The sequence below is a fragment of the Vulpes vulpes genome, chromosome 12 (genome assembly GCF_048418805.1).
Source record: "Vulpes vulpes isolate BD-2025 chromosome 12, VulVul3, whole genome shotgun sequence".
Lineage (NCBI taxonomy): Eukaryota > Metazoa > Chordata > Mammalia > Carnivora > Canidae > Vulpes > Vulpes vulpes.
Window position 1 is genome coordinate 135,981,142 of NC_132791.1, and position 8,789 is coordinate 135,989,930.

General features: G+C 43.1%; 1 pseudogene; it reads left to right on the plus strand.

Moving 5' to 3' along the window:
* The first annotated feature begins 654 nt into the window (after window positions 1–654).
* LOC112924744 (large ribosomal subunit protein eL37 pseudogene) lies at window positions 655–1,004 on the plus strand (annotated as a pseudogene).
* The last annotated feature ends 7,785 nt before the right edge of the window (window positions 1,005–8,789 follow it).

The following is an 8,789-nucleotide window of genomic DNA, read 5'->3' on the forward strand; positions in this document are numbered from 1 at the left end:
AGGTAAAATGCCAGTGGCCTTCTCTGAAAAATATGCGCTGATAATAGTGTCTGTGGATTAACTGCACAAAGGACCTGGCATAATGTCTGGCAGATGGCAAACATTTAATAAATGGTAGCTGCCACCATTATTGGTATTTTGTTAGTGTAGCATATCTTTGTGTATATTATTGACATGTAGCATTATTACTGTTCACCATACTGGAATGCAAGGTTAACAAAAGTAGAAGTATTTGTCCATTTTGTTCATTTCTTTATTCTTACCAACTAGAATGGTGCATGGCCCATGGTAGACACTCAAGAAAAAGTTGTTGGATGAATGAGTTTTTGGGAATTTGGAGAGGCTGTAGTAGAACTTGCTCACTACGTGCCATTTTGAATCAGAAGTTGGTAGCGTTGTTTATAACAGTGAACTAGAATCAACCTACGTGTCAAATAGCAGGGCTTTGTTGAATGTGAACAGCACATCATATGCTGGAATGCCCTGTCCTTGTGCAAATCATATTGTGCAATCCTCTTGATGGGGGAAATATTTACTTACATTGTTGGAATGAAAAAAAGAGCATTACAAAATGTATATACAGTATGATCTCAAATATAGATGTGTGTGCAGAGAAAAACTGAAAGTAAGGTTGAAAAGCATGGTCCAGCTCTTTGGGGTCTGCCGCGGAAACAAGATGACGAAGGGGATGTCATCGTTCAGAAAGCGTCGCAATATGATGCACACGTTGTGCCGCCACTGTGGCTCTAAGGCCTACCACCTTCAGAAGTCCACCTGCGGCAAGTGTGGCTACCCTGCCAAGCGGAAGAGAAAGTATAACTGGAGTGCCAAGGCTAAAAGACGGAATACCACTGGGACGGGTCGAATGAGGCACCTAAAAATTGTATACCGCAGATTCAGGCATGGATTCCGTGAAGGAACGACACCTAAGCCCAAGAGGGCAGCTGTTGCAGCATCCAGTTCATCTTAAGGATTTCAACGACTAGTCAAAATAAACGTTCTGGTTTTAAAAAGTAAAAAAAAAAAAAAAGAAAGAAAAAAAGAAAAGAAAGAAAAGCATGGTCCATTATCACTGATGATTCTTTGCATTCAAAGCCCAAGAGGAAGGGAGGAAGGGCACCTGGCTGGCTCAGTCCATAAGAGCATGCAACTCTTGAGCTCAGGTTTGTGAAATTGAGCCCCATGTTGGGTGTAGAGATTACTTAAAAAAAATTAAAATTTAAAAAGTCCAAGAAGATATGTCTGTTTGGCAGATCCCAGGTGATGTGTTCAGTCTTGCTGCAGGAGACGCTGGGAAAGTGAAGGTCAGTAATGATTAGCTCTGCTTTGTACTAACACTTATGTGAGCATGGGGTTCTCAAGACAAACAGGTTCGGGTGCTGATCTACCAAGAGGGATTATTGGTAAAAGAAAGGAAGAAAAGTGTTAGGAGTGGGTTTGGTCAATTCAGTTCAACAACTATTTCCAGACTGAAACTATTTCTAGACTGATTAAAGATCTAGAAATTCTTTAAAACATTTAAAGCAAAATGTGGAAGACTATCTTTTTTTTTTTTTTATCATAGAGGTAATGAAGGATTTTCTATCTTTTTATTTTTATTTTTTTTAAAGATTTATTTATTTATTTTTGATAGACATAGAGAGAGACAGAGACAGAGACAGAGACACAGGAGGAGAGAGAAGCGGGCTCCATGCCGGGAGCCGACGCGGGACTCGATCCCGGGACTCCAGGATCGCGCCCTGGGCCAAAGGCAGGCGCTAAACCACTGAGCCACCCAGGGACCCCCTTTCTATCTTTTTAAAAGCATTTTATTTATTTATTCATGAGAGACATAGAGAGAGAGGCAGAGACATAGGCAGAGGGAGAAGCAGGCTCTCTACAGGGAGCCCGATGTGAGACTCAATCCCAGGACCCCGGGATCACACCCTGAGCCAAAGGCAAATGCTCAACCACTGAGCCACCCAGGCATCCCAGTAGTGAAAGATTTTCAACATCAAATATAAAGAGCATAAACTAGAACGGGGAAAAAAAAAACCCTGCTAAATTCAATGATATTAAATGTTAAACCTTTGTTATCAAAAAGCACCATAAGGCAAAAAGATGAGTCAAGATTGGGAGAAGATATTTGTGCCCATATAACTAACAAAAGATTAGTGTTTAGAATATTTAAAATAATTTCTACAGATGAGTAAGAAAGAGGAAAAACAACCCAATAGAAAAAAGTCCCCAGAATATTGTTTTAGTTATTTGTTGCTACATAAATTTACCCCCAAATGGTAGTTTTAAAACAACGAAGGCTTATTGTCTTACAGAAAGTCAGGAATTCAGGGGTCTCTCAGCTGGGTAGTTCTAGAAAGCAAGATGTCTCCGAGGCTGGAGTCATCCATATTGTACTCACTGCCAAATTCATTCATGTAGCTGCTTTCATGGAGACCTCAGTTCCTTGCCATGTGGGCCTCCCCAAAGGGATCCTCACAACATGGCAGTTGGCTTCTCCCAGATGGAGTGATCCAAGGGAAAGAGAGTAACTAAGATAGAAACTGCAGTGTCTTTTACAACTTAATCTTAAAAATGACATAACAATGCTTTTGCCATACTCCATTAATCTCACAGACCAGCCCGGGGCACAGTTTGGGAGGAGACCACACAAGGGTGTGGACACTCGGCAGAGATTATTGGTGCCATCTTGGAGGCTGGCTTAGCACAGTTACAACACAGCTCCTAGAAGAAGAAACTCCAAACAACCAACACACTTGTGAGAAGATGCCCCCTGTCACTGATATCCAGGAGAATACAAATTAAAAGATTGAGGAACTATTTCATAATCCAAACTTTTGGCAGCTGTTAGAAGATCTGACAATTTCAAATGTTGGTGAGAATGGGGGAAGAAAGGAACTCTAGTCCTGGCAGGAATATACATTGGAACTAACTGGTACTTGTAAAGCAGTCCAGGAACATATATTTGAAGATGCTCACACCCTATGACACAGCAATTCCCTTTCAACAAGGGATATATATATTTTTTAAGGTGAGATTATGAAAGAGTTAAAATGAACGAATTAGATCTCTATGTATGGATATGGATATAGTTCAAAAACACAGTATTGATGAGTCCTGGGAAGACACAGACATGCAGTGTTACTTATGCAAATATATATATGCTGAAAGCACAAAATGTAGAGGCACCGGGGGGGCTTGGTAGGTTAAGCATCTGCCTTTGGCTCAGGTCATGATCTTGAGGTCCTGGGATCGAGCCCCATGTTGGGCTCCTTGCTCAGTGGGGAGCTGCTTCTTCCTCTCCTTCCGCCCCTACACTCTGCTCTTGCTGTATCATGCTTTCTCTCAAATAAATAAGTAAAATCTTAAAAAATACATAAAAGTACAAAATGCAAAGGAATGATGTACTCTTCCTTTTGGAGGTGGGAAGGGGATGAGAATGGGCCTTGAATTGTGTTTGAGACATCCTATTTCCTCTAAAAAAACAACCAACCAACCAACCAACCAAAAATCTTTGAGACAAATATGACTAACCACTAACAACTGTTTTGTCTTAGTAGTGGGTACATGGATGCAAGCATGATCTTAGAAATACTCCACAACTGACAGCCCCTGCGTATCGACCACTCAGAACAGACACAGAGTGTAGGGCTGGAGTCCCATCCCGAGGTCCCAGCCTTTGCATCAGCTGCTGGACTGTCGGTTGGTCCTTGAGAAAGACCTGATGACATGTAAATTCCCACCAGAGCTGCTAGGTAGGTTCCTAGATAAGTACTTCTCAGGTTGAAGGCATGCCTAGTAGATCGCCAGGGGGGACCTACTTCTTGGCTGTCTTCTCTTCAACGGTTTCATCTGTGACTTGGATGAGAACAGCAGAGACACTGAGTCAGATTTGCAGGTGATGCAAAATCAGAATGGATGAGCATATGTGACTGAACCTCAAAACTCTTCAACCTCATACTTTACTCTTAAGAGGTGAGATCGAATCTTTAATGTAGTTATCATCTCAACAAGTGAGAAAGAGACACTAGAGCCAATTAAATAAAATTAAAGAGGTATAAATACAGTATCTCACTTGGTTTAAAATCAACGACTACTTATAGACATCTGGCTTGGCGGGCTATCATGTGAAAAATCCAGGAGTCTTAAAGCCTTTTATAAAAGTCTTAAATCCAGGAAAGGCAGTTATGGGATGGAGTGACTCCATGTTTTCTTTGCATGGGAGTGGTTTTCCTCCCACAAAGCAGGAAAAAATATTTTATCATGGGAGTATAAACCTAGGGAGTATAGGTTTCTTTAAAAGCCTTACAAGAAAACACATATTTTAAAAAATATTTTATTTATTTATTCCTGAGAGGCACAGAGAGAGAGAGAGAGGCAGAGACACAGGCAGAGGGAGAAGCAGGCTCCCTGAAGGGAACCCGATGCGGAACTCGATCCCAGGATCCTGGGATCATGCCCTGAGCCAAAGGCAGACGCTCAACCACTGAGGCACCCAGGTGTCCTAAAAATATATCTTTCGAACTAGCAATTCAAACTCTGGAATTTTTAAAAAATATTTAATTTATTTGTTTGTTTACTTGAAAGAGAGAGAGCACGTGCACAAGGAGGGTGGGGGAGAGGGTGAGGGAGAGAATCCCAAGCCAACTTTGAGCCAAGTGTGGAGCCTGACGCGGGGCTTGATCCCAAGACCCTGAGATCATGACTTGTGCCAAAACCAATAGTGGGATGCTTAACCAACTGAGCCACCCAGGTGTCCTCCAACTTCTTGGAATTTTTAAGAAATCATCAGTTATGCTAAGTTAGAGAAATGTAAATACTGTATGATATGGCTTATGTGCAGAATCTAAAAAAGCCAAGCTCAGAGTGGTGGTTATCAGGCACTACAGAGTTGGGGAAATGGAGAGATAGTGGCCAAAGGGTGCAAATTTCTGATTATAGGATTAACAAGTTCTGGAGAGGCAATGTGAAAAAAAAAAAAGTGGTCATTTATGTAATTAGGGAAGAGACTAGAAGAAACAATGATCCTATTATAACTTTCATGTTCCCCTGGTGGGGGTCACATTTTAAGAGTTCAGAGCAGTGGTACCGGGACATTGACAAAATTGGAAATTATGTTCGACAACTAACTGGTGAGAGACCGGGGGCTGTTTATCCTAGTAAATCAACAAATAAGGGAAAGTGTCTTGTCCTCAAACAATTGAATATCCATCATAGGCAGGACATTGGCTCAATGTTGCTCCAGGAAACAGGAAAGATTTGCCTCAGAAAACAGTAAAAGGGTAGAAGTTACAAAGAGCAGAGAGCTGAACTTGCTCTAGGGAGCAACTTTCTAACAACGAGGGATTGTTACTATGGCCATAATGAGTTGAATCCGCCAGGGTTCCTTGTTTGCTAACAATAGAAACAGACTCCAGTTAACCTATGCAAGAAAAAAACAATTATTGGATGATTTGAAGTGTCTCATAGCAAAGAGCCTGGGGAAACAGTCTTAAAAAAATGAAAGAATATTCTGAGTCATACGTAGGGTGTTATGCAGAAACCGGTGGTAATTTTCATCCAAGAATATTAAGGACGTACCTCTGAAAACTCTCTGGTGTCCTCTTCACTATCTGATACAGTTTCACTATCCATGAATTAAATGAAGCTTTTCTGGGAGCACCTGGGGGGCTCAGTGGGTTGAGCATCTGCCTTAGGCTCAGGTCATGATCTTAGGGTCCTGGGATCAAGCCCCACGTCAGGCTCCCTGCTCAGTGGGGGTCTGCTTCTCCATCTCCCTCTGCCCCTCCTTATGTGTGCTGTCTCTCTCACTCACTCTCTCAAATAAATAAATAAAATCTTAAAAAAAAAAAAACAAATCTTTGGTGAATCCAGACCTTTTGTTATACTCTGCATCTTCTGGATATTTGATTAGGTCCAACGGGTTTTGAAATCCGAAAGCCACTTTTCATGTAAATGGGTACTTCTGTTTCTCCTTTCCCAAGGTTCTGCTTCTAAATATTCACAGATGTTCCCTAGTGTCATGTTTTGGGGTTTGGTGAACAAGTTCATGTTTGCCTTCAAAACTCCTTTCTTTTTTTCTTTTATTTTTTTTAAGATTTTATTTATTTATTCATGAGAGACACATACAGAGAGGCAGAGACACAGGCAGAGGGAGAAGCAGGCTCCCTGTGGGGAGGCTGATGTGGGACTCAATCCTAGGACCCCGGGATCACGCCCTGAGCCCAAGGCAGATGCCCAACCACTGAGCAACCGAGGTACCCCTCAAAACTCCTTTCATTTTGAAAATTGCAAAATTTCCCCAAACCCCAGGTTTGTGAGCCTGTGGAATGATCTTTCCTAGGAAAGGCAGTTATGGGATGGAGTGACTCCATGTTTTCTTTGCATGGGAGTGGTTTTCCTCCCACACATCAGAGCATCATGTAGCTAGAACAAAACTTGAGTGGAAGGCAAGACGTGGAGAATAAGTAACCAAAGGGAGAAAGGAATCAATTCACAATTCCTACACCATACCAGGCATCTCCTGGGCACTTGTGTAGGCAGGATCCCTAGCATAAGCACAGACATTGACTGAATCAGATTAAAGCAGGAAAAAAAACACATAATTTTGAGGCTCTTGGGTAGTGTACAGAATTCTCAGAAAGATTAGATAACCAGACAGAGCAAATAGGCAGAAATGAAATGGGGCTTCGCAGTCAGAGAATAGCAAAAAGCTTGCCACAGAACTGGTTCAGTTAAAGAAAAGAAAAGAAAAGAAAAAAATAAAGGTGCTGGCCGCCGGGGCGCTCCTGTGCCAGCACCTTTAAGCTCTAGAGGCCAGAGCTCACACTGCTGACTCTTCTGGCCTGGACACTGAACACCAAGTTTGGCATCACCATCACTTGTATGTGGCCATCACTCTCAGCCCCACCCCAGGCCTCTCTCCTAGTTTTAATTCCCCTCTGCACTCTCATTTAAAGCTAGGAGCATGAGCAGGATGCCTGGGTGGCTCAGTGGTTGAGCGTTGGCCTTTGGCTCAGGGTGTGATCCCAGGGTCCTGAGATCGAGTTCCACATCGGGCTCCCCATAGGGAGCCTGCTTCTCCTTCTGCCTGTGTCTCTGCCTCACTCTCTGTGTCTTTCATGAATAAATAAATAAAATATATTTAAAAATTAAAAAATAAAAATTTATCAATCAATCAATCAATAGAGCTAGGAGCGTGAGCATCTAATTGGCGGGGTGGAGGTCAATCCACCAATGTCCACATTAGCACTTGACATATTTTTCCAATCCAATTGTCTTAGGTACCCCATGAGTGGGTATTTCCTCCATCTTTTCAGTGGCTGAATGGAGGTTCAGATAGGAACAGAGTTGAACTGAGGTCAGGCAGTGAGTGAGCGACCTAACAAGGGCTAGAACCCTGACCTCCTCCCTTTTCTATTATACCACGATGTCTCCTACCCACTGGGCACTGAACTGAGCCCTGGACACAGCAATTCTACAAATTAGGCATTATTATAGCCATTTCACAAATCGGGAAATGGAAGGTTACTCAAGGTTCTCTGTTCATAACTGACGGGGACTGAGATCGAGTTGTGGAAGGCAAGACGTGTAGAATAAGGAGCCAAAGTCAAAGTCAATCCTTGGCCACTACTCTGTATTGACTCTTGGAGAAAGAAAAGTTGCATGAGTCTTCTCTTTCTTATGCTTTTATTTTTTGTCAGGCAAGTCTGGGGGTCACACCAAGTGAGCCCCTCTTGCCCAGACATCCATCTCACCCAGTAGTGCCCTCACCCCTCCGTCACCTAAGATTGGAAGCCCAGAGCATTATCAACTCCTGGCTTCTCACTTCACATATGATGAGTTGCCAACTTCTTTTTCACACGTAAGGGTGTCTTCAATTTCTCCTCCTGCTTCAGGCTCATGGCCACATCTCCAATCCAGGTCTGATGACTTTATGCCAGTAATCTTTTTTTTTTTTTTTTTTTTTGAGAGAGAGTGAGAGTATGAGCAATGGGGGAAGGGCAGGTGGAGAGAGAGAGAGAGAGATGGAGAGAGAGAATCTTAAGCAGTTTCCATGCTCAGTGCAGAGCCTGATGTGGGGCTCAATCTTATGACCCTGATATGATCTGAACCAACATCAAGAGTCAGAGGCTTACCCGACTGAGCCACCCAGGCATCCCTATGCCAGGAATCTTGCACTGTCTTCCCACTTGGTTTCCTTGTCTTCACAGTCTTCCTGGAGCCCATCTGCATGCTGGCAGTGAGGTCTTCATGGTGGGCATCATGGTTGACTCTCCACTATCATTCATCTCAGGTGGTCCAAGTCAGCCCTGGCAAATGCCTCTATCTTCTGAAGGGGCCACATGACCCAATGAGACCTGGGGAGGGGTATCTGCTGGGGGGATGCCTCAGGATTTGGTTGTGCCTGAATGTGACACTAGCCATTTTACATTTTTCAAATGCAAGACTAAAGTGATAACTAGTGTTTGCACAGTGGAGATGCAGAAATATCAGGGGTCTTTGGGGGATTGATTACTCTATGCCTGTAGCCTGCCTACCCCTGAATTTTGGATTAGGTGAGATAATGAATGTCCTTATTGTTTATGCTGGGTTTAGTTGGGTTATTTGCACCTGAAAGCACTTAGTTAATATGAATCTAGTGGTTCCCCTCCTCTGTGGCTTTGCCTCGCCTTTGGAATCAGGGCCACACTCTTTACCGTGACTTGTGAAGCCCCTGGTGGGCTCATGACCCACGCATCAGCCCCTGGGCCTTAGAACCTCCTAACCACTTTCCCTAGGCCCTCAGTGAT